At 40.1% G+C, this 27,383-nt stretch overlaps 1 protein-coding gene and 1 pseudogene across 1 annotated transcript in view; one reads left to right on the forward strand and one right to left on the reverse strand.

Annotated features, from left to right (window-relative positions):
- LOC148003235 (ATP synthase peripheral stalk subunit F6, mitochondrial pseudogene) overlaps positions 1–851 on the forward strand; it is a 53,064-nt pseudogene extending 52,213 nt beyond the window's left edge.
- The window catches only part of LOC148003236 (rho GTPase-activating protein 20-like), a 163,893-nt gene that overhangs the window by 20,204 nt on the left and 116,306 nt on the right, over positions 1–27,383 (reverse strand). The gene's annotated exons all lie outside the window — the stretch shown is intronic.

Consider the following 27,383-nt stretch of genomic DNA (forward strand, 5'->3'; position numbering starts at 1 on the left):
ACAGAAAGCCCATATACACATGGAAGTTGAACAATGTTCTACACAATGATAGCTTTGTCAAGGAAGAAATAAAAAAAGAGAAAGGAAATTAAGAACTTTTTAGAATATAATGAAAATGTAGGTACAAGATTCCCAAAATTATGGGATACAATGAAAGTAATGCTAAGAGGAAAACTAATAACTCTGAGTGCTTCCAAAAAGAAACTAGAGGGAGCATACATTAACAACTTGATAGCACCCATAAAAGCTCTAGAAAAAAAAAAGAATCAAATACACTGATTTAGGAAATAATTAAACTCAGGGCTGAAATCAACCAAGTGAAAACAAAAAAGAACTAAACAAATTAACAACAAAACTAGGAGCTGGTTGTTTGAGAAAATCAACATGACAGATTAACCCTTAACCAGACTAACCAGAGGGCACAAAGAATGTATTCAAATTAACAAAATGAAAGGGAGGAGTTGAACAGTAGTGGCGGTGGTGACTCTAACAACTTGGGACTCAGTGCAAGTACCACAGACTAAACCAAGATCGTTTCGAGGATCTTCAGGCTCTCCTCTGTCCTTTGTTCAGTAGTCTCTGTGCAATTGAGGAGGAACATTGGTGTTATAGCTGTGGTGTTTAATAAGGAACTTGATCCTGTACAGAAACTTCATGGACAAGATTAAAGAGGTCAAAACAAAGCAACAGACATCTGGAGGACCTGTTGATACTGGCCCAGAGTATCACCAATATCTGGACAGAGAGCTTTTTAACCTTAAACAAATGTTGGTAAAGGAGAGATGGATAAGTTTCCTACCTTCATCTTTGAGGATCCCAAATTTGAAGTCATTGACAAACCCCAGTCTTGAGGAACATATACCATGTGGCAATTTCTAATAAATTAGTAGTAAAACTAACCTAAAATATTCAAATAAACATTCACTTTACAGTTAAGAAATGAAAAGGGAGACATAACAGCAGAATCTGAGAAAATTTACAAAATCATCAGATCCTACTAAAAAAGCCAATAATCAACAAAACTGGAAAATCTGGATCAAGTGGAAAATATTCTAGACAGATACCTGATATCAAATTAAATCAGGATCAAATAAACCATCTAAACATTCCCATAACTTCTAAAGAAATAAAAGGAGTTACTAAAAGTCTCTCAACTGAAAAATACCCAGGATAAAATGGGTTCAGTGCAGCATTCTATCATAACTCCATCGAAGACCTTATACCAATACCGTCCAAACTATACCACAGAACAGAAGAAATAGAAGAAACACTACACAATTTATTTTCTGAAGCCACAATTATGCTTATAACTAAAACACCCAAACACCCAACAAAGAGCAAGAATTGCAAACCAGTTTCCGTTATGAATATCGATGCAAAAATACTCAATAAAATTCTTGCAAACCAAACCCAAAAACAATTCAAAACAATCATCCATCATGATCAAGCTGGCTTCATCCCAGGGATGCAGGGATGGTTTAATATACAGAAATCCATAAACATAATCCACTATGTAAATGAAATCAAAGGAAAAAAGAAAGATAATTATTTCATTAGATTCTGAGAAAGCATTTGACAAAATTCAACACCACTTCATGATAAAAGTCCTGGAAAGATTAGGAATTCAACATCCAAATCAAAACATAATAAAAGCAATATACAGCAAAACAGTAGCTAATATCAAGGTAAATGGAGAGAAACTTGAAACAATCCCACTATAATCAGGGAATAGACAAGACTGCACACTCTCTCCCTACTTATTCAATATAGTACTCAAAGTCCAGTCAGAGCAATCAGACAGCAAATTGAGGTCAAACTGACACAAATTGGAAAGGAGGAAGTCAATATATAACCATTAGGAGATGATATGATAGTATATTTAATTGACCCAATGATTCTGAAAAGAGAATTATACGAATTCTAGGTTTAGAAATATAAAATTAAAAGAATAAACCCCAAAAGGCCACAGACCCAGGGCTAAGCCCTGCAGCCCGGACTAGCAGGCCATAAAGATAAAGGAGCACAGGAAACACTGTCCAGGCAGGACTGGCAAGCCATAAAGAAAAGGAGTGCATGAACCAGCCTGAGTTAATGGGACTGATTCATGGGACGTCTGGCAGGAAGACATCTCCCCGCAGCTCACTCAGGGCCATCCTCCAGACCCTGATAAGCCCCTGACTTCTAACACGTACTCTTTCTGCTTTGTTCTCACTGCTATGTTTGAATGAGCCAATTGTATGTAACCATGCCAAAACCCCCTAGCCTTCTCTATATAACCCTCTGACTTTTGAGTTTCGGGGCCGACACCTCTGTCTCCTGCGTGGGATATGTGTCAGCCTGGAGATCTCTATAATAGGTCTCCGTAATAAACCTCGCCTTTGCTTATTACATCCAAAATGGTCTCTCTGTGTCTGGGGTCCGTGATTTCCCAAGACTTGAGTAAGGGTCTCTCTGCATGGGATCTTTCATAAATGGGGGCTCGTCCGGGATCTGCGCGACCACCCCAGACTCCGAAGACCCCTTGGAGGTGAGTTGGATGTTTGTCTGAGTGTTTCTGTGTGAGCGGCGCCGCAATTGTCAGTCTGTGTCTGTCTTTGTTTTGGTTCCGCCGTGTGTGTATATGTGTGTGTCTTGGTACCGGTGAAGTCTCACTCTGGTCAGTACTTAGAGAGTGGACGTGGAGTCTCACTCTGTGTCTGTGCTAAGAGGGTGGATGTGTATTCCTGCCCTGTGCTAAGAGGGCAGATGTGTGTTCCTGCCTTGTGCTAAGAGGGTGGATGTGTATTCCTGCCCTGTGCTAGGAGAGTGGATGTGTATCCCCACTCAGTGCAGCTGCCTTTGTGGTTCGTGAGGACCCTCTGGCTGCGGAAGCCGGGGACGCCCCGGGGCCCGCAGGCTGCAGCCCCTGGAAGACGTTCCACGGGCGGAGAACAGTCGGAAGAGCCCGGCTGTGGGCAGTCAGGAGGACCTGACTGTGTTTTTCTGGAACAAAGGAGACAGAGTGCTCCTTAGTGTCTGCTGTCTGTGTTCTGTTTCTGTGTTTGGTGTTCTTTTTCTTTGCCATGGGGCAGACTGTGATAACCCCTTTGTCTTTGATGCTGGACCATTGGACGGATGTTAGGACAAGAGGACACTCTGAAATCCTGTTGGGAGGTGGAATCAGATGGTCCATCTCATCCCAAAAGCAGCTAAGGTTAAGCTGCAGTTTGGGCCAGGTACTAAAGGTACCAGACATCTGTGAAAATTGGTTATAGGATGCTTTGTCTTGGTCTCGTTTGTCTGGTTTGTTTTCTGTGGTATTGTCGAGTGTCTTTTTGGCTTTGGTTTCGTTTTTGAATTTAGACTGACGACTGTGTTTAAAATCTTGGACTGACAACTGTGTTTGAAATCATGAAACTGTTTGCTTTGTTCGTCAAAGAGTTTTACTTGGTCCTCTTGGTGCTTAAGTTAAAAGTTAAAAATAATTTGCTTGAGAGAAATTGTTTTCTGCCAGGGAGTTTTGTCTTTCTCTCTTGAGCCTCCTCCCCAAGGAGAGAGGCCCCTCCGTTTACTCCCCTTGATCAGCCTAGCTGCTGTTAACAGTTGTGTAAACAGACATTAACAAAAACCTTGAGGACAAAACCGCTCGTAAATAAAAAAGTTCCCCAGATTAGGCCTCCGGTATGAAACAAGTATAGTGAGTAAAAAACTTAATTTTATAGACCCCGCTCTAGTGGCGGTGTGTTGGTTGATAGCCAACGTTAATTTTTTAAAAAAACATAGTGTTTTATCTGTGCTTGTGCTCCCAACACACAGTAGGGGGGAGCGAAATTAGCTGCAGAGCTGCTGCAGCGAGCATGGGGACTTCTCAAGTCTCACCCAATTTTTCTGGCTCTTCAGGAGCTGTTTAAAAGGAAAAGGCTTAAGGTAAAAAGAAACACTACAGAGAGATTTCTTAGTGAATTACTACACCTTGGTTCGCGATCTCTGGGAATCTCATGGTGGACAGCTGAGATAAGCTAGAAAAGGATTTAAATTTTGCTTGGCAGCAAGGAATCTTAAAGGCGGAGTTTCAGCCGATATGGCACTTAGTGCGTAGCTGCCTAAAAGATCAGAAATGCTGTCAACAGGTTATAAAAAAGGGACAGGCTGTGTTAGAAATGCTACAGGAAGAATGATCTAAAAAGGCTGAGAGTGAGGTGGGTGAGGACTCTAAAGAAAACAAGAACAAGAAAGAAATTTCTGCTTTTAGTGGCCAGACCTTCAACTCTTGCTCACAGAAAGAGAGTGCTCATTAACAAAAGTTCTTTAGGGAGCCTGCCTTATCTGCTGGCCCTATTCCAAGAGAGGAGTCAGTCTCCAGCATTAAATTACTTTTCTCACTGGTCATCATTAGCATGGAGAATGCCTTTGATCCTATCCCCACAGCAGCCAGTTCCTGCCCCTGTGGTCGAAATGTCCCAGGTTGGGGGACAGAGAAGCCCCTAAAATAGTTTCAAAAAATCTACAACAAACTGTAAAGAACTTTGTTGTGTTTTGCCAGTCAGAATTTAGAATTCAGGCTTTGGCTGTGACCAAGGTCAGGATTAATGTTTTCTTTTCCATGGGCCCTTAGCCCACTGAGACAGTTTGGTGAAGGACTACTACTGCAGTCCTGATATTCTGAGACATGGAGAGAGCTATAGTTTTTTTTTTATTAAAGGTTGGTACTCTAGTATTAACAATCTCTTTATTAGATATAAGAGACAAGAAGCCCCAGGTGAACTGGTTACAATTCTTTTGTCAGCTGCTTAGTATCTAACATTCAGGTTCTAACCGTCTCTCCATCCTTTTGTTATTAGTTCTTACTAGAAGCCTAGTGCCATTTAGAGGATGGGTCTCTTGAGCGATAAAGCACTGAGCTGGCACTAAAGGAAGGTACTCCTTAAGGGAAAATCTAAGTCCAGAGAGACAGCCGGTAACAGATAGGCTGCCCCTCTGCTCACTTTTCTGTTTCACAGACACAAGGCCTTTTTGTCCCAAGAAAGCCTCCTGACTTAGCTGTGTGACTAAATGCTATTTGCCCTCTTCAGTGGACCTCTATTCTCAAGATTCTCTTGTTTTCTCACCATCCCATTTGAGATGCTTGTTAGTAACTGTTACAGGTCTTCTTTACCACCGAGGAAAGACAGAATCCTACTAGAGGCCAGAAAAAATGTTCCAGACGTGGATAGAAGGCACTCACTTCTGCCTGCTCTCTTCAGACGCCTGAAGGTAGGGAGTGCTCCAGGTCTGCTAGCAAACTCCAAGGGTGGGTCTCTGAGGGACTGAAAAATGCCCCACCTATCTGGCTAAGATAAGGAAAAGATATGAAGAAAAAGTTACAGAAATTTAAAGGGTTAAGCTAAGTCACTGAGAGAGTTACTATATGTTGCTGAGAGTTAGTATAAGTTACAGAAAAAGTAAGGTTAAAAAAAAGAGGTAAAAAGAACAGAAAGCTAGGGAAGAAAAGAGACAAAAAGAAGAAGTTAGAGAGCTAAAGAGAGATAAAAGACAAGAGAGGAACATATACTAGCCACAGTAGTTAGGGAACCTAGGAAGATAGTACCTGACAACAGAAGAGAATTCTTGGCTAAAGATCAGTGTGCCTAATACAAAGAAAAAGGACACTGGGTCAGGGACTGCCCAAGAAAGAACAAGAGGGGCCACTGGAGAGCCTCTCGGTCCTAGAGTGCTGGCTATACACAGAGATAGAAGGGAAGTGTGGATACAGGGATCCAATGCTCTGGGCTCCTATGCCCCCCAGTGGGCCAATATCCAAAGACCTTGAGTGCAAGGGGCTACTGACAACGAACAATACTTATGGACTGCCCGAAGAACAGTGGACCTTGGCGTGGGCTGGGTAACCCACCCACTAATTCATGGTCATCCCTGACTGCCCCTATCCCTTGCTCATGAGAAAATTGCTCTCCAAATTGGCTTGCGTGGGCTAAAATGGCTGGGTGAGGCCATGTATATACATATCTATAGACTGTGTATGTGGAGCTTAAGACCTGTCTCAGTGCACCAGTACCTGATCCTGGGAGATGAATGGCTTAGTGCTTTTCTGCTTGGAACACATCACTCCTGCCAGCCGGGCACTAACAATTATCACCCAATCCAGGACTGAAACTGTGATAGAGTGGCTGATGTCTTGCCTTTGAATAGAGTGTCCCAAAAGATGGGACCACTGGTCAGCTGCCATGGACTAGATTCTCCACCGGTTGGGGACAATCTGGTCACCTTGCTGCCCAATCCGGACCTGGAGCCACCACAGCACGAGTGTCAAACACTGACAGAAGCACATGGGTGGAGGAAAGACCTCTGCGACTGGCTGATTGACCCCTGCTGAAAGCCGAGGACCTTGTCCACAGATGGGAACAGTTCTCTTCATGAATGAAAGTCAGAGACAAGTGGGTGCTGCCATGGTGGAAAAAACAATGTCATCTGGGATGGCTGAACCCCAACCCCCCAGCACATCAGCGCTGATGACAGATGCCTTTGTCATATCTTAGATGCCCTGATGAAGCCAACAACTGTGAGTACTATTCATTGCCCAGGACATCAGGAAGGAAGAGATTCATTGACATGGGACAGTAACAAAACAGATAAAGTGGCTCGGGAAATGGCTATGCAGGAGCCTATCCTGGTTACAGGCCTACAAGAAACAGCCACTGGGAACTGGGATTAGACTAAGAGATGGCCTCACTTAGAATGTACAACAGAAAAAAAGGCCCAAGTTGTTTAAAAGATAAAAGGACAATAACACACTTGGGGAGAAAGCTATACCCCCCAAAGAACAAACAAAAGACTCACTTTGCCAAATTAAGAAATGGACTCATTTAGGAGATAAAAAGTTTGTCCAAATAGTTAAAATATATGTAATAGACTTTAAGATTTTAGCCAAGAGAGACAATAAAAAGTATAAGGTATGTCAGTAAGTGAATGCTTAACAAACAAACAAGACAAAGAGACCTAAAAAGTTTAGTAAAAACTCAAAGTGAAGTTCACTGAGATAAAACCATAAAAATATAATCACAAGTATCTCCTAGTGCTTGTAGATACCTTTTCAGGAATAGATAGAAGGTTTCCTCACCAAACGAGAGACGGCCTCTACAATCATCAAGAAGATACTGGAAGAAATCTTCCCCAGGTCTGGAATGCCCAAGGTAATCTGGTCAGACAACGGCCCTACTTTCGTTGCCAAGGTAAGCCAGGGTGTGGCCAAGTATTTAGAGGTCGATTGGAAATTACATTGTATTTACAGACCTCAAAGTTCAGGACAGGTAGAGTAAATAAATAGAACTCTAAAAGAGACCTTAAACAAATTGACCATGGAGACTGGCACAGACTGGGTGACACTCCTTCCCTCTTGCTCTCTTCAGAGCAAGAAATACCCCTTCCAGATTCAGCCTTACCCCCTTTGAGATCTTATATGGCGCCTCAGCTCCCCTGACTGTATTAGATGATGTTACTGAATCAACATGTCATAGTGCCATAGTAATAATGATTTGTGTGCCAGGCTAAAAGACCTACAGGTGATACAGAAAGAAATCTGCTCACAGCTGACAACAGCCTATGCCCCCGGAGACCCCTGAGACATCCCATCAGTTCCAGGTCGGAAGCAGCTACACTGAGCCCAGACACTCGAGCCTCGCTGGAAAGGACCGTACCTGGTGCTGCTGACCACCCTGACAGCCGTCAATTCTCAGCCCTCACCAGCCACATACTAGCTGTTGGGGCTGAGAGCTGAGACCTAGAGGGACACTCAGCATGTTTGCCCTGGGTTCCATCGGGATAGGTGTGGAAATAGGCTTGATTTCTATTACAAATGATGTAACATTACATATGTTAGTACTCCTAACACTTCTTGGGACTGTGCCTCAGGGATCACAACCTGTATAAGTTTAGAAGTTCTAAAAGACAGTCATGACCTTGGTGTATAGGTTCAGATAGTGTCCAGATTGGAATCCTGATGCTAAAGACTTAGTAAGACACACACACACACACACAAAAAAAAGGATTGAGAATTACTTAGGGCTAGGGCTATCTAGGTGCTGCAAGGGCAGCACAAGGACATCTGCTGTTGCCCTACAATACAAGGCTTATAGAGAATTCAGAACTGCCATTGACTCAGATATAAAAAGAGAGAAGGACTTTTTAGCTGACCTCCAAGAATACCTAACCTCCCTCTCAGAGGTATTCCTTCAAAATAAAAAAAAAATCAGACCTGATATTCCTTAAAAAAGGAGTCTGTGTGCTATACTAAAAAAAAATGTTGCTTCTATACAGACCATTCAGGAATAATTAAAGACTCCATAAATAAACTTAGAAAAAGGTTAGACAAAAGACAGACAAAAAAACACATCAGAGATGGTTCGAGAGCTAGTTTAGTAGATCTCCCTGGATGACTACCCTACTCTCTGCTACAGCTGGGCCATTATTAAGAATTTTCTTGGTTTTAGTTTTTGGTTCCTGCGTGACAAACAGGTTAATTGTTTTTGTTAAAAATCGAGTTGGTGCTGTGCGGTTGATGGTTCTGAGACAACAGTACCAGTCAGTTAGGACAACTGGTGAGACCAAATACGAGACTTGATATCAAAATTCTAAGATTAGAATTATTTAGTAGGAGAAGACGGGAATAAAAAGAGAATTATACGAATTCTAGGTTTAGAAATATAAAATTAAAAGAATAAACCCCAAAAGGCCACAGACCCAGGGCTAAGCCCTGCAGCCCGGACTAGCAGGCCATAAAGATAAAGGAGCACAGGAAACACTGTCCAGGCAGGACTGGCAAGCCATAAAGAAAAGGAATGCAAGAACCAGCCTGAGTTAATGGGACTGATTCATGGGACGTCTCGCAGGAAGACATCTCCCCCCCCAGCTCACTCAGGGCCATCCTCCAGACCCTGATAAGCCCCTGACTTCTAACATGTACTCTTTCTGCTTTGTTCTCACTGCTATGTTTGAATGAGCCATTTGTATGTAACCACGCCAAAACCCCCTAGCCTTCTCTATATAACCCTCTGACTTTTGAGTTTCGGGGCCGACACCTCTGTCTCCTGCGTGGGATATGTGTCAGCCCGGAGATCTCTGTAATAGGTCTCCGTAATAAACCTCGCCTTTGCTTATTACATCCAAAATGGTCTCTCTGTGTCTGGGGTCCACGATTTCCCAAGACTTGAGTAAGGGTCTCTCTGCAATTCCACCAGAGAAATAGTAAGCCTGATAAACAACTTCAGCAAAGTGGCTGAGTAGAAAATTAAGTCAAACAAATCAGTAGCCTTCTCAAAGTATAAACAGTCAGCGAAAGAAATTAGGGAAATGACACCATTCATAATAGTCATAAATAATACAAAATACCTTGGTGTAACTCTAACCAATCAAGGGAAAGATCTGTGTTACAAGAACTTCAAATCTCTGAAGAAAGAATTTAAAGAAGATCTCAGAAGATGGAAGGATCTACCATGCTTATGGATTGGCAGGATAAATATAATAAAAATGGCCATCATGCCAAAAGCAATCTAGAGCTTCCATGCAAACCCCATAATAATTCCAACTCTATTATTCATAGAGTTAGAAAGAGAAATTTGCAAATTCATCTGCATATCGAAAACTATCCTCAACAATAAAAGAACTTGTGGAGGAATCACCATCTTGGACCTCAAGCTGTATTACAGAGCAAAAGTGATAAAAACTGTATGGTCCTGGTAAACAGAAAAGAAGATAGATAAACAGAATAGAATTAAAGACCCAGAAATGAACCCACCCCTATAGTCACTCAATATTTGACAGTGAATTAAAACCATCCAGTGGGGAAAAAAGATAGCATTTTAAACAATTTTTGCTGGTTCAATTGGAGGTCAGCATGTAGAAAAATGTAAATCATTCTATTCTTATGGCTATGTAAAAGGCTTAAATACAAGGGGATCTAGGACCTGCATATAAAACCAGGTACACTCAAACTAATAGAAGAAAATGTGGGGAAGAGCCTCGAATACATGGGCACTCTGAAAAATTTCCTGAACAAAACACCAAAGGTTTATGCTCTTCAAGAATGGACAATTGGGACTTTATAAAATTGCAAAGCTTCTGTAATGCAAAGGACACTGTCAATAGGACAAAATTAGAGCCAATTGATGGGAAAAGATCTTTACCTATCCTACATCTGATAGAGGTCTAATATCCAAAATACACAAAGAAATCAAGAAGTTAGATTCCAGAGGTCAAATAACCCTATATAAAAAATGTGGTACAGAGCTAAAGAAGGATACTCATCTGAAGAACATTGAATGGCTGAGAAGTACCTAAACAACTATTCAACATTCTTCGTCATCAGGAAAATGCAAATGAAAACAACCATTAGATTTGACCTTACACCAGTCAGAATGGCTAAGATCAAAAACTCATATATAAACAGATGCTGGTGAGGATGTGGAGAAAGAAGTGTTCTTAATTGATGATGGGATTTCAAGCTAGTAAAACCACTCTGGAAGTCGCTCTGGAGATTCCTCAAAAAATTGGATATAGTACTGCCAAATGACCCACCTATACCACTTTTGTGCATATACCCAAATGATGCTTCAACTATAACAAGGACACATGCTCAAATATGTTCATAGCAGATCTATTTATAATAGTCAGAAGCTGGAAAATACCCAGATGCGTCTCAACAGAGGAATGGATACAGAAAATGTGATACTTCTACACAATGGTGTACTATACAGGTATCAAAAACAATAACTTCATGAAATTTACAAGCAAATGGGTGGAACTAGAAATGTCATCAGGAATGAGGTAACTGAATCACAGAAAAACACACATGGTATGCATTCACTGATAAGTGGATATTAGCCGAAATGCTCTAATTACCCAAGTTACAATCCATAGACTACATGAAGGTCAAGAAGAAGGATGATCAAAGTGCAGATACTTCAGTCCTTAAGTGAATGAATAAAATTAATCATAACAGAAGATATGGAAACAATATTTAGAGCAGAGACTGAAAGAATGACCATTTAGTGTCTGTTCCACCTGAGCATCCAGCATATATATATATACCAAACATAGACAATATTGATGAAGCCAAGAAGTGCATGCTGAAAGCAGCATGATACAGCTGTTTCTGTAGAGGCTCAGACAGAGCAGGACAAATACAGAGGCAATTCTAGCAACAAACCTTTGAACTGAGAATAGTGTTCCCAATGCATAAGTTGGAGAAAGGTTTGAAGGAGCTAAAGGGGCTTGCAATCCCATAAGAACAATAGCAAGCAACGGGAGCTACCAGGGACTAATCCACTACCCAAAGAATACACATGGACAGACCCACAGCTCCAGCCGCTTATGCAGCAGAGGATGACTTTATTGGGCACGAATGGGAGGAGAATTCTTTTGTCCTTTAAAGGCTGGACCTTAGTGTAGAGGAATGTCAGGGAGGTATGGCTGGGTTAGGGATGGGGAACACCCTCATAGAAGTGGAAGATCAGATGGGATGGGGTGTTATGTACAGGAAACAAGGAAAGGAAATAGCTTTTGAAATGTAAATTTTAAAAATCCAAATATTTAAATATATAAATCAATGAATCAACAAGTAAGTGACAAAATAAATAAATAAATAAATAAATAAATAAATAAATAAATAAATAAATAAATAAATAAATACTAAAGCAGAGAGCAAATTCTTTGCCTTTCTGGGGCTCTTTCAAAACTTTCTTTTGCAATGCAATCAGTAAAATTTCTTAAGCCTCAGGTATATTCCTCAGACAAGGACAAAAATATAGTCACATTCCTGGCCAAAATACCACTAAAACATTCTCTCGGCCACATATTAACATTCTTTTTCACTGAGAACTCCTAGGAATGATCTGCACAAGCCAAAGCAATCTCAGTAACAAAGTCTTCCATATTTCTACTAGAATGACCCATTAAGCTTAACTTAACTTATTCCACAACTTTACCCATCCAATGTCCCAAAATCATAATTTATCCAAATGAAAACATGGTCCAACCTATCATAGCAATAACTCAGTTCTTGTCATCAACTTCTATGTTAGGGTTTGACTGCTGTGAACACACACCGTTACCAAGTCAACTCTCATAAAAAAAAATTAATTGGGGCTGTCTTATATGTTGAGAAGTTCAGTCCATCATTTTTGTTGTAAAAATATAAAAAATAAAAAGGTATTGGTATCTTTTACCCTGCTAGGTCTAGTACCTCGGTGCCCCAAGATATCTGATACACATCTTTTTTGTTTCATCTTTATTAACTTGGGTGTTTCTTATTTACATTTCAATTGTTATTCCATTTCCCAGTTTCTGGGCCAACATCCCCCTAAGCGCTCCCCCTCCCCTTCTCTATGGGTGTTCCGTTCCTCATCCTCCCCTCATTACCACCCTCCCCCAACAATCACTTACACTGGGGGTTCAGTCTTGGCAGGACCAAGGGCTTCCCCTTTCACTGGTGCTTTTATTAGGCTATTCATTGCTACTTATGAGGTTGGAGCCCAGGGTCAGTCCATGTATAGTCTTAGGGTAGTGGCTTAGTCCCTGGAAGCTCTGGTTGGTTGGCATTGTTGTTCATATGGGGTCTCAAGCCCCTTCAAGCTCTTTTCTAAGATTCCTTCAGCAGGGGTCCTGTTCGCAGTTCAGTGGTTTAATGATGGCATTTGCCTACATATTTGCTGTATTCTGAATGTGTTCTCAGGAGAGATCTACATCTGGTTCCTGTCAGCCTGCACTTCTTTGCTTCATCCATTTTATCTAGTTTGGTGGTGTATAATTATGGGCCACATGTGGGCAGGATCTGAATGTGTGTTCCTTCTGCCTCTGTTCTAAACTTTGCCTCCCTATTCCCTCACAAGGGTATTCTTGTTCCCCTTTAAAAGAAGGAGTGAAGCATTCACATTTTGGCCTACCTTCTTGAGTTTCATGTGTTCTGTGCATCTAGGGTAATTCGAGCATTTGGGCTAATATCCCCTTATCAATGAGTGCACACCATGTGTGTTTTTCTGTGATTGTATTAGCTCACTCAGGATGATATTTTCCACTTCATTGCTTTTGCCTATTAATTTCATAAAGGCATTGATTTGATAGCTGAGTAATATTCCATTGTGTAAATGTACTATATTTTCTATATCCATTCGTCTGTTGAAGGGCATCTGGGTTCTTTCCAGCTTTTGGCTATTATAAATAAGGCTGCAATCAACATAGTGGAGCATGTACATCTGTTATATGTTGGAGCATCTTTTGGATATATGCCAAGAAAGGTATAGCTGTGTCCTCAGGTATCTCAATGTCCAATTTTCTGAGGTATCTCGAGTCTGATTTCCATAATGGTTTTACTAGTCTGCAATCCCACCAACAATGGTTGAGTGCTCCTCTTTCTCCACATTCATGCCAGCATGTGCTGTCACCTGGTGTGAGTTGGAATCTTAGGGTTGTTTTGATTTGCATTTCCCTTATGACTAAAAATGTTGAACATTTCTGTATTTGTTTCTCAGCCATTCAACATTCCTCAGCTGTGAATTCTTTGTTTAGCTCTGAACGCCATTCTTTAATAGGGTTATTTGTCTCCCTGCAGTCTAACTTCTTGGGTTCTTTGCATATTTTCGATATGAGCCCTCTATCAGTTGTAGCATTTGTAAAGATCTTTTCCCAGTCTGTTTCTTGCCGTTTTGTCCTGACAAAAGTGTCCTTTGCCTTACAGAAACGTTGCAGATTTTTGAGATCCCATTTGTCGATTCTTGATCTTAGAGCATAAGCCACTGTGTTTTTTTTTTTTTGTTTTTTGTTTTTTTGTTTTTGTTTTTTTTTTTCAGGAAATTTTCTCCAATGCCATGTGTTCAAGATTCTTCCCCACTTTTTCTTTTATTAGTTTCAGTCTATCTGGTTTGATTTGGAGGTCCTTTATCCACTTGGCCTTAAGCTTTGTACAGGGTCATAAGCATGGATAGATCTGCATTCTTCTACATGCTGACCTCCAGTCTTGGCAGAAACACATTCCAACTTCTTGGCCGCCCAGGCTGCTGCCGCATACTTTTCTACACTGAAACCGTCACATAAAAGAACACACAACACAATATTCTTAGATCCAATAGATAAGATATAATTGCCCACTTAAACATACAAAGCTCGGTACCATCCATCATTTAGGAACATTGATAACAACTTGTAATACACCAAGCAAGATCTTTTCATCAGCCTCCATTGCCCTTCCACAGCTTCTCCCTCCCTCTTCTCTCCTCTTGTCTCTTCCTTTCTGTTCTAGTCTCCTCTTCTTCTTTCAAACTTCTCTCCCGTCCATCCTTCCTTCTCCTCCAATGACAGGCCTCCTTCTATCCTATACCTGCCCCTCTCCTGTACTTTACAAATTCAATGGGGAGAAGGTTCTGGTGAAGTCAACTATTCCTGAGTACATGAGGAGGCAGCTGTCCTTGGGGCAGTGGGATTAGCATCAAAATACATATAACTTCAGGGCTAATCACAACATATCATCATCAAGGCAAAAATATGGCAGCATCGAGGCACACGTAGTGAATGCAGAGCTGAGAGTTCTACATCTTCAACTGAAGTCTTCTAATAGTAAACTAACTTCTGTGCAGCCCAAATGAGGGTCTTATGGCCAATTCCCGCAGTAACAAACTTCCTCCATCAAGGACACTCTTACTCCAAAAATGCCACACCATCAAATAGTGGCCCTTCCTGGGCCAAGAATATTAAAACTACTACAGGCCTGTTAACAAATAATAGCCAGTTAATAATCTAAGGTAAATTCACTCTTATTCAGTACACCTGGAGGAAGCACAAGAATGATTTTGTGTTTTGAAGAAACTTTAGTCACAAGACTCATGTCTTTTTTCTTTCTTTTCCCTCAGAGTTTCTCACAAACATTCAGAAATCTCCTTACATGTCTTGATTCCTGGACTGTGTTCCCACAAGAGGCTATGTATCTGGGATATCTAAGAGTGAGAAAGTTTGGTGAATTAAAGCAAAGATATCTGATCATATTTTCATATACAGTAGGCAAAAAGAAGCAGGAAGTCATGATGTGATATAAAACTTCAAAGTCTATCCCCAGTGAAGTACTTTTGCTGTCAAGGTGGTAACCTACATGTTCCACAACCTTCCCAAACAGCAAGCACATTGAAGTTGGGACTGAGTATATAAACACAGGACCTTAAGAGAGTCTTCACTTATGCAAACTACCACAATCTCCTACTACCAATCCACTAATAATAAAGAAATTACAAAAAAGAAAAAAATCTACATTATTTTCTATGGGAATATTTGTGGCCCCTTTGATAAGAGGACCTTAAAATATATTATAATTTTTAAAGTGCATGAGAGAGTATTTGATACTATACAGTCAAACACCCCTTTGATTTAAAATGATTTTAAAATGACAAAAAGAAATGTGGGGCACAAGTCTGGGACAGTAGTTTTGATGTTATATGATGGTGCTCTGGAGAATCATGTAGTCTTCATGTAGCAGAAATAATCACTATAGCAATTGTGAATCCATATAGAACCTTCAGTTACCACAAACATTTACATACCACCTCTTTGTCCTACCCTGTCAGATAATGTATCTCCTGGAGACAGAAGCACCCCTAAATTAGCATACTGGTCTACTTAACAGTGATTCCTAGAACACATTATAAGACATTTCAATTAATAATCATCTGCAGCTAATCCCTGCTAGCACTAATCCAAATAAATATAGTCATTTAGACTACCAGATTTGCACATATTTCCAAACCCCTATAACAATTCACTCACTACTAAGTATTTAGAACTACTAAGTATTCATTTTTCAGGTTTGTAACCTCACTCAGGAAAACAAAAATGACTAATTGTATCCATGATAGATGAAGCAAGACTTTGAGATGAAAATGGGTTGAAAAGTCAAATATTGTAAACAGAGGAAGAATGTGTTGAATTCATGTAGAATAGTGGTTTCCATTCTTCAGGATGTGACACCTTTGGGGCCCAAATGACCTTTACACAGGTTCTTGAAGACCATTGGAGGAAATTACATTATGATTCATAAGAGTAACAAAACAACAGTTATTAAATAGTAACAAAATTAATTTTATGATTTGGGGTTACCATATCTTGTGTAACAGTATTAAAGGGGCATAGTATTAAGAAGTTTGTGAGCCACTGCTTTAGAATTTCCTTGAGGAACTAAGGGGAAGGATCAGGATCACCTTTTAGTAGTATCTTGCACATAAAGGAGATCCTGTAGAAAGGGAAGAAAATACCACCCCCAATTCTCAAGGTAACCAATAGAAGAGGATTCATCTAGGAAGTGATGGGGCAGAGAACTTTGTTAAATGTTTCACTCTGCTGAATCTATTAGAGGAACTTTAAAGAAGATACTTCAAATGATTTTGTGAAAACCCTCTTTTCTTCCTGGGACTTGACACACAGCTCAGCCTAGCATGCAAGAAGCCCTAAGTTTCATCTCTGATGCTTCATGAAGCATGAACAAAGTTGTCTGTGTAAATGTGCATCACCACAATCATGAAATAGAGGCAGGATGGCAAGCAGTTGGTAGGTACGTAGTGGGTAAGAACAGACCAAGATACCATGATATGTGAGCCTTGTCAGAGAGAGAGAGAGAGAGAGAGAGAGAGAGAGAGAGAGAGAGAGAGAGAGAGAGAATGAGAATGAATCTCTCTTTTTTGCTTAGATGCCATCCTGGAAAGAAAGTACATTAAAAAGTGGGAAGCCATAATGACTGTTAAGGTTTCTTTCTTTTTTTCTGAAATATGCCAGTACATTATCTATGAGCCCCCTTTATTTACTTAAAGGATCATAGGGTACTGACAACCTAGAACAATACTTTAGCTATGAGCAAACAGGAGATCTTCTACCTGCAGTTTATTTTGTTTATTCTAGTTTTCTTCACTTATTGACAATCCACGCAGATAATATCCATCTTGGGGCAAAACAACATATTCAGATCACCTTATAGAGTAAATCAAATCACTGGCGCAATATTGACTCACTTTAGAGTATAAAATGATTAAACATCTTAGAAGTAAAATTTGCCTACAAAAAATGTAATTTCAGCTAAAGAAGCTGGGTATGATGTGCTGGTCAGTGTTTGATATGTTAATTAAGCCAGTTACCTAAAATGAATTTTTTATTAATGCCAGCTAATATTTACTGATCTTTTATTATGGCTAGTCAATGTGCTAACTGACATTAACTGTAGCCCTGTGAGGGGGGCTCTTATCTACCTTCATAAATAAGGACAAGGACCAGAGAAAACCCCACTGTGTTTAATAAGTTTAATTTATAATATTATTTCCTTATACAGAGATCTCTCTGACAGTCTAGAGAATGAAATCCATATCCTAACACAATGAATGTGACAGGCTCAGGCAAGGGCTCAGTGGTAAATATTTGCAGGAAAAAGTACGAGAACAACTCACAAAGCACACATCAAAACCCTGAGAATGGCAGCACAGCTCTGCAGTGGTAGCACAGGCCTAGAGTACTAGCCTTTGGAGGACAAAACAGTAAAACCCCAATGCTTGCCAGCAAACCATTATAAAAATATCAACACACTCTTGGTGAAGAAACAGACCTTATCTTAGAAGACAAAGTGTAGTTCCCCTGAAGGTGGACAGCTAAAGTTGTCTTCTTGCCAACACATATAGATACCTATATGCCCGCACACACAAAAAACTTTTTTGTATTTTCATGAGCTGGAAGTCAAACATGTTATGACAGAGGACCTATAATAGAATTAAAGAGCGTCTATGCAGGTTATTTGGGGAATAGCATGAACATAGGAACACTTTCTGGATAATAACTGAAAAGGCTATAACAGCACATCTCTCATTGTGGACATGTTTCTATGGTAGAAGAAAGTGGATCCTCAACACATTTATAGTAACACTGGAGTCTGGTTTTGTCAAAACCCAGTCATAGAGCAGAATTACGGGTTGTATATAACATTTTTTACTTTGGTTGACTACTTTTCATCTTTCTCAATAAAAAAATCCATCTTCATCAAGTCCAAAGTCTTGACAGACAACTTGCAAGAGCCCTAGACTATTTGATATCCCTACATGGTGTTGTGTTCCTACCTGGAAGGGATGTTGAATTGTAAAATGACGTAAAATGAAATGAGCCTATTTGGGGACCCTGAGTACCACTGATTCTGAGTTGTAATTACCTTTGTCAGAATACTACAGGAAAGAAAATTTCAAGGAGAGCAAGCAATACAAATAAACAATAAAATGGAGGCAATAAAAATACTTAAGTAAAAGTGTTGCCCTATTGATTGTCATCTCTAAGGTAATGTAACTACTCTAAAAATACATTTGTATCCCTCCCCTTGACTATCAGACTATTGCAACAACAGTCCCTAAGAAACTAGAATTCCTCCCGAGTTCTCCTGTTTCCAAATGGAAATGTTGAGGGTGGATGCATCCAAATAGAGCTTATCTCCTGGAAAAGAAATCCAAGCAGTTTGGACAAGTTATCAACCATGTTGATTCTCTGTGTAATATTAACCCAAATGTCATGTCAGGATCCTGACAACACTCTTATTTGGGCCATTGGAACTCTTTGTTTCTGTTCCCAATGTGACCATGTTAAATAAATCTCTTCTCTCTCTCTTTTTTTTAATTTTTGTTAATTTCTCTCCTTGCCTTATAGAGAATGGATGGCTGGACATAATGTTTCTAGGCTGCCAGAGTCCAGCTCTTACTCCAACATCTCTGATAATAATTCTTTGCATCAATGTTTGTAAATCCTTCAGGAAGGACCTGACCCCTACTGAACAGTCTGTGCACATCACTGTTTTCCTGTTACACATAATCATTATTTAAGCAAAAACATTTGCAGGGCCAAATAATCGTATACATCAATTACATGGTAGTAATCTGGCAGCATCAATTTCTCCTTGAATTTCAAGTTAAAATACTAAAGCATAAGACAATCCTCTTAAAAGTCTTATGTTTATGGGTGCCAGATCCATTTGCTCAGGTCTGTTCTTGAGAAAAAATGGTAAAAAAAAAGGATACCATAACTTAAGGAGAAAGACAAATAAACCCAGTAAAGAAGAGAATAGGACACCACAAAGATGCTTCTACAACATCCCTCTCAGTTCTAGAACACAGCTGAGTGACAGGTTCAGCCATCAAGAAATCACACTAACACTGCTGTTGGTTTTGTCATTTTTTGTTCAATGTTGAGGCATTTATTTCAGGAAAGTAACCTTTTAAGTTATGATTTTTTTCATTCAAGGACTAGAGAGATGTCTCTGTGATTACAAGCATGGATGATATTCCAGAGGACTTGGATTAACTCATCCAACACCCACATGACAGCTCATTGTTACTTAAGTTCACGTAATTCGATGCTCTTTTCTGATCTCCACAGCACCAAGCAGGAACATGTTGTATATAGGTAAGCAATTATAGGCAAAACATTTATTAATTTAAATTAAAAATAAATAAATTGCCCTGAGCAGATATTGGGAACTGGCTATGTGCATATTTCCACAGCGCCCCGAGGAAGCCCAAAACCCAAATGCTCTAACATATCCAGGATCAAAGACGAGGAGACCATAACTGCCCCAAGACCCAGAGTAACTGGGGCCACCAGGATCCAGGGCCACAGAAACCCCTGGTCAGCCAATGTCATAGTTTCCTTCCAATCAGAAACTGTGCTGTGAGCAGACCAGGAGTACTGGCTCTGCACCCTTTCCCAAAAAACCCAGAAAAGCTCAACTCTGAAGTGCTCCCACAAGCCTTGGATCACAGTTTGGACCTGCACTCAGAGCATACCTGTGGTGCTGATTCTGCCTCCACTCTTACAGAAGCCAAACGGAGCCCGACTCCCAGGTGCTCTGAAACAACCAGGATCCCAGGATACAGGATCACAGGATCTCAGTATCCCAAGATCACAGAGGAAGCCTAACTCCCAGGAAATTGGCACACACAAGAGCACTGGAGCTCTGACACACTCAAGATCACAGCTTAGCCCACTTTATCTTTCCCAACATCCAGTGTAACTGGGACCCCCACGAGAACCAGGGGAACACAAACTCCTGCTCAGTCAGAAGCAAGTTCCTTCCAGCTTTCATATGTGCTTAGAGCAAACTGAGGGCTCTGGCTCCCTACCCACTCCTGCAACACAAGGAGAAACCTTGGCTCCCAGGAGCTATAACCCAGCAGGATCTCAGGAACTGGGTCAAACCAGGATTTCAGGATCTGAGAGAAATATTGACAGTCAGGAGCTCTGACACAACAGAATCTCAGGATCAAAGAATCCCCAAATCAGAGGATCACAGAGAAAGCTGGACTCTGAAGAGTTCTGAAAAAACCAGAATCACAGGAGGGACAGTTTCCAGTCAGAAACAGCATGGACAGGTAATAATAGAGATAACCAGATGGACAGAGACAAGCACAAGAGAATAAACAATAATAATCAAGGCTCCTTGGCTTCATCACTACTCACTTCTCCCACTACATCAAATCCTGGGTACCCGATCACAACAGAAAAGCAAGACATGGATTTAAAAACCACATCTCATGATGATAATAAAGGACTTTAAAAAGGACATAAATAACTACCTTAAAAAAATACAGGGCAACACAGGTAAACAAGTAGAAATCTTTAAAGAGGAAACAAAAAATCCCTTAAAGAATTACAGGAAAACACAACCAATCACGTGAAGGAATTGAACAAAACCATCTAGAAATAGAAACAAGGGACATCCCTGGAAATAGAAAATTAAGAAAAGAGATCAGGGGTCATAGATGTAAGTATCACAAACATAAAAAAAGATATAGCAGAGTGAATCTCAGGGGCAGAAAATACCATAGAAAACATTGACATAGAAGTCAATGAAAATGTAAAATGCAAAAAGCTCCTAACCCAAAACATCCTGGAAATCCTGAAAACAATATGAAGAAAAAAACTAAATATCATGGGTATAGAAAAGAGCTAAGATCCTAACACAAAATGTCAGTGTATCTTAAACAAAATTATAGAGGAAAACTTCCCTAAAAATAGAAAGAGCTGCTAAAGAACATATAAGAAGCTTACAAATGACAAGTGACTGGACCAGAGAAGAGAATCCTTCCAACACATAATAATAAAACACCAAATCCACAAAACAAAAGTAAAGAATATTAAAAGTAGTAAGGCAGAAGGGTCAAATAATATATAAAGGCAGACATATCAGAATTATACCAAATTTCTTAACATAGATTCTAAAAGCCAGAAGATCTTGGACAGATGTCTTACAGATCCTAAGAGCAGGCAAATGCCAGCCCAGACTACTATAACCAGAGAAACTCTCAATTACCATAGACGGAGAAAACAAGATATGCCATGCTAAATCCACATTTACAACTAGATCAAGGACCACCACATAAAACCAGATACACTGAAGCTAATAGAAGAAAAAGTGGGGAAGAGCCTCAAACACAGGGGCACTGGGGAAATTTTCCTGAACATAACACCAATAGCTTATGCTATAAGATGAAAAGTCAAAAATTGGAACCTCATAAAATTGCAAAGCTTCTGTGAGGAAAAAAACACTGTCATTAGGACAAAATGGCAACCAATAGATTAGGAAAAGATCTTCACCAATCCTACATCCCATAGAGGACTAAAATTCTATATATACAAGGAACTCTAGAAGTTAGACTCCAGAGAATCAAATAACCCTATTAAAAACAATGGGGCACAGAGGTTAACAAAGAATTCTCAGATGAGAAACACTGAATACCTGAAAAGTACATAAGAAATGTTGAACATCCTTAGACATCAGGGAAATGCATATCAAATCAAACCTGAGATTCTACCTCAATCCCAGTCAGAATGGCTAAAATCAAAAACTCAGATGACAACAGATGCTGATGTTGATGAGGAGAAAGAGGAACACTTCTCCATGGTTGGTGGAATTTAAAGCTGATATACCCACTCTGGAAATCACACTCCAGGTTCCTAAGAAAATTGGATATTGTACTACCTGAGGACACAAATATACTACTCCAGAATACATACCATATATACTCCAACATATAACAAGGACACATGTTCCACTATGTTCAAGTTCATAGCAGCCTTACTTATAATAGCCAGAAACTGGAAACAACCAGATGATCTTCAGTGGAAAAATGGATACAGATGATGTGGTAATCTACACAATGTACTCAGCTATTAAAAACAATGACTTCCTGTAATTCATAAGCAAATGGATGTAACTAGAAAATATCACCCTGAGTGAGGTGACTCAATCACAAAAAACAAACAAACAAACAACAACAACAACAACAAGCATGGAATGCATTCATTGATAAGTGAATATTAGCCCAAAAGCTCAGAATATCCAAGACACAATAACCCATGGACCACATAAAGCTCAAGAAGAATGACTAGTACAGGTGCTTCAGTCCTTCTTCGAAGGGGGATTAAAAATGGAGACAATGTTTGGAACAGAGATTGAAGGAATGGCCATAAAGAGCCTGACCCACTTGGGGATCCCACCCATATACGTACAGCCACCCAACACAGACAATATTTCTAAGAAAAAGAAGTGCATGCTAACAGGAGACTGATATAGGTTTCTCCTGAGAGGCTCTGCCAGAGCATGACAAATACAGAAGCAAAAGCTCATAGCCAACAATTGAACTGCGAATGGGCAATACATTGGAAGAATTAGAGAAAAGATAGAAGAAGCTGAAGGGTATTGCAACCCTATAAACACAACAATAAGAATAACCAGAGCTCCCAGGGAATAAATCACCATCCAAAGGATAAACACAGACAGGTCGCTAACTCAACCTGCATACTTAGCACAGGATGGCCTTTTTGGGCATCAAAGCCCTTTCTCCTTCTAAGATCTGACTCCCCCAGTGTAGAAGAATTTCAGTGGAGTGAACAGGGTAGGCATCAGTATTAGGTGGGGCTAAGGCATAGCATTTGAAAGGTAAATTAAAAAATCCAATAAAAATAAAATAATAAAACCGAATTTACACAATATTTCCAAAAATTATAGCCCTACAATGTCTAGTAGATAGAAAACTCCAATTCAAGGAGAGAAACTACATTATAGAAAAACCATGAAAGTAATCTTCTTTTAACAAACCCAATAGAAGACTGCCACACAGACATAATTCCTAACAACAACAAAAAAAAAAAAGAAAAAAGAAAAGAAAAGAAAAGAAAGAAAGGAAAAGAAAGATAGACCTTCCTGGTTGCTGCATCCGAGGAGAGCTCATAAGCAACACCCCACAAGCAAACTTGAGCCTCGGGACCGCAGGTAAGACCAACTTTTCTGCTGCAAGCGACGGGACTGGTAGCCTTGGGATACACAGAGGCAAAATTCCTATAGGACCGGACACTTCTGGTTTTTAGCAGGTGTCCCAATCTCGCTCTCCCTGCCTCCAGCTCACTGCTCCTAAACCCCGTGGGAGAGAGAGCTCACCACCGAGACAGGTGGGCACTCCTGAGACTGCAGAGCGGAAGAGACCACCAACACTGCCCACCCCTACCCACATCCCTGGCCCAAGAGAAAACTGTATACAGCCTCTGGGTTCCCTTGGATAAGGGCAAAGGGGCAGGAAATCCGCTGCGTCTGAGACACCAACGGAACCTGAAGTGACTGACCAGATAAATAGTTTTCTGCACCCAACCCGTGGGAGGGAGAGCTAAACCTTCAGAGGGGGAGACACGCCTGGGAAATCAGAAGAGTCTGCACTTGGCCCACATCTCTGATTCCAGAGGAAAACACCAAATGTCATCTGGAACCCAGGTGCACGGAAGCTCCTGGAAAGGGCAGCACAGATCTTCTTGGTTGCTGCCTCCATGGAGAGCTCATAAGCAACACCCCACGAGCAAACTTGAGCCTCGGGAACGCAGGTAAGACCAACTTTTCTGCTGCAAGCGACCTGCCTGGTGAACTCAAGACACAGGCCCACAGGAACAGCTGAAGAGCTGTAGATAGGAAAAACTACACGCCCGAAAGCAGAACACTCTGTCCCCATAACTGGCTGAAAGAAAACAGGAAAACAGGTCTACAGCACTCCTGACACACAGGCTTATAGGACAGTCTAGCCACTGTCAGAAATAGCAGAACAAAGTAACACTAGAGATAATCTGATGGTGAAAGGCAACCACAGGAACCCAAGAACAGAAACCAAGACTACATGGCATCATCAGAGCCCAATTCTCCCACCAAAGCAAACACAGAATACCCAAACACACCAGAAAAGCAAGATCTAGTTTCAAAACCATATTTGATCATGATGCTGGGGGACTTCAAGAAAGACATGAAGAACTCCCTTAGAGAAACACAAGAAAACATTAATAAACAAGTAGAAGCCTACAGAGAGGAATCACAAAAATCCCTGAAAGAATTCCAAAAAACATAAATAAACAAGTAGCAGCCTATAGAGAGGAATCACAAAAATCCCTGAAAGAATTCCAGGAAAACACAATCAAACAATTCAAGGAATTAAAAATGGATATAGAAGCAATCAAGAAAGAACACATGGAAACAAGCATGGATATAGAAAAACAAAGGAAGAGACAAGGAGCCGTAGATACAAGCATCACCAACGGAATACAAGAGATAGAAGAGAGAATCTAAGGAGCAGAAGATTCCATAGAAATCATCGACCCAACAGTCAAAGATACTGTAAAGCAGAAAAAGCTACTGGTCCAAAACATACAGGAAATCCAGGACTCAATGAGGAGATCAAACCTAAGGATAATAGGTACAAAAGAGAGTGAAGACTCCCACCTCAAAGGACCAGTAAATATCTTCAACAAAATCATAGAAGAAAACTTCCTTAACCTAAAATAAGTGATACCCATAGGCATAAAAGAAGCCTACAGAACTCCAAATAGATTGGACCAGAAAAGAAACACCTCCCGACACATAATAGTCAAAACACCAAATGCACAAAATAAAGAAAGAATATTAAAAGCAGTAAGGGAAAAAGGTCAAGTAACATATGAAGCCAGACCTATCAGAATCACACCAGACTTTTCGCCAGAGACTATGAAAGCCAGAAGATCCTGGACAGATGTCATACAGACCCTAAGAGAACACAAATGCCAGCCCAGGTTACTGCATCCTGCAACACTCTCAATTAACATAGATGGAGAAACCAAGATATTCCATGACAAAACCAAATTTACACAATATCTTTCTACAACTCCAGCACTACAAAGGATAATAAATGGTAAAGCCCAACATAAGGAGACAAGCTACACCCTAGAAGAAGCAAGAAACTAATCGTCTTGGCAACAAAACAAAGAGAAGAAAAGCACACACACATAACCTCACATCCAAATATGAATATAACAGGAAGAAATAATCACAATTCCTTAATATCTCTCAACATCAATGGTCTCAACTCCCCAATAAAAAGACATAGTTTAACAAACTGGATGCACAGTGAGGACCCTGCATTCTGCTGCCTACAGGAAACACACCTCAGAGACAAAGACAGATACTACCTCAGAGTGAAAGCCTGGAAAAAAATTTTCCAAGCAAATGGTCAGAAGAAGCAAGCTGGAGTAACCATTCTAATATCAAATAAAATCAATTTTCAACTAAAAGTGATCAAAAAAGGTAAGGAAAGACACTTCATATTCATCAAAGGAAAAATCCACCAAGATGAATTCTCAATCCTAAATATCTATGCCCCAAATACAAGGGCACCTACATATGTAAAAGTAACCTTATTAAAACTCAAAACACACATTGCACCTCACAAAATAATAGGAGGAGATTTCAACACCCCACTCTCATCAATGGACAGATCATGGAAACAGAAAGTAAACAGAGACGTAGACATACTAAGAGAAGTCATGAACCAAATGGACTTCACAGATATTTATAGAACATTCTATCCTAAAGCAAAAGGATATAACTTCTTCTCAGCTCCTCATGGATCTTTCTCCAAATAATTGGTCAAAAAATGGGACTCAACAGGTACAGAAAGATAGAAATAATCCCATGGGTGCTTTCAGACCACCACGGCCTAAAGCTGGACTCCAATAACAATAAGGTAAAAATATCCATAGAAACGTGGAAGTTGAACAATGATCTACTCAACGATAACCTGGTCAAGGAGGAAAGAAAGAAAGAAATTAAAGACTTCTTAGTATTTAATGAAAATGAAGGTACAACATACCCAAACTTATGGGACACAATGAAAGCTGTGCTAAGAGGAAAAGTCATAGCTCTGAGTGCCTGCAGAAAGAAACAGGAGAGAGCATATGTTAGCCGCTTGACAGCACACCTAAAAGCCCTAGAACAAAAAGAAGCAAAGACACCCAGGAGGAGTAGAAGACAGGAAATAATCAAACTCAGAGCTGAAATCAACCAAGTAGAAACAAAAAGGACCATAGAAAGAATCAACAGAACCAAAAGTTGGTTCTTTGAGAAAATCAACAAGATAGATAAACCCTTAGCCAGAATAACGAGAGGACACAGAGAGTGTTTCCAAATTCACAAAATCAGAAATGAAAAGGGCGACATAATTACAGATTCAGAGGAAATTCAAAAAATCATCAGATCTTACTATAAAAGCCTATATTCAACAAAATTTGAAAATCTTCAGGAAATGGACAATTTCCTAGACAGATACGAGGTACCGAAGTTAAATCAGGAACAGATAAACAAGTTAAACAACCCCATAACTCCTAAGGAAATAGAAGCAGTCATTAAAGGTCTCCCAACCAAAAAGAGCCCAGGTCCAGATGGGTTTACTGCAGAATTCTATCAGACATTCATAGAAGACCTCATACCAATACTATCCAAATTATTCCACTAAATTGAAACAGATGGAGCACTACCAAATTCTGTCTATGAAGCCACAATTACTCTTATACCTAAACCACACAAAGACCCACCAAAGAAAGAGAACTTCAGACCAATTTCCCTTATGAATATCGACGCAAAAATACTCAATAAAACTCTGGCAAACCGAATCCAAGAGCACATCAAAACAATCATCCACCATGATCAAGTAGGCTTCATCCCAGGCATACCGGGATGATTTAATATATGGAAAACCATTAATGTGATCCATTATATAAACAAACTAAAAGAAAAAAACCACATGATCATTTCATTAGATGCTGAGAAACCATTTGACAAAATTCAACACCGCTTCGTGATAAAAGTCCTAGAAAGAACAGGAATTCAAGGCCCATACCTAAACATAGTAAAAGCCATATACAGCAAACCAGTTGCTAACATTAAACTAAATGGAGAAAAACGTGAAGCAATCCCACTAAAATCACGGACTAAACTAGGCTGCCCACTCTCTCCCTACTTATTCAATATAGTCCTTGAAGTTCTAGCCAGAGCAATCAGACAACAAAAGGAAATCAAG

This window comes from Rattus norvegicus, chromosome 9 (assembly GCF_021556685.1).
Source record: "Rattus norvegicus strain SHRSP/BbbUtx chromosome 9, alternate assembly SHRSP_T2T, whole genome shotgun sequence".
Classification (NCBI taxonomy): Eukaryota; Metazoa; Chordata; class Mammalia; order Rodentia; family Muridae; genus Rattus; species Rattus norvegicus.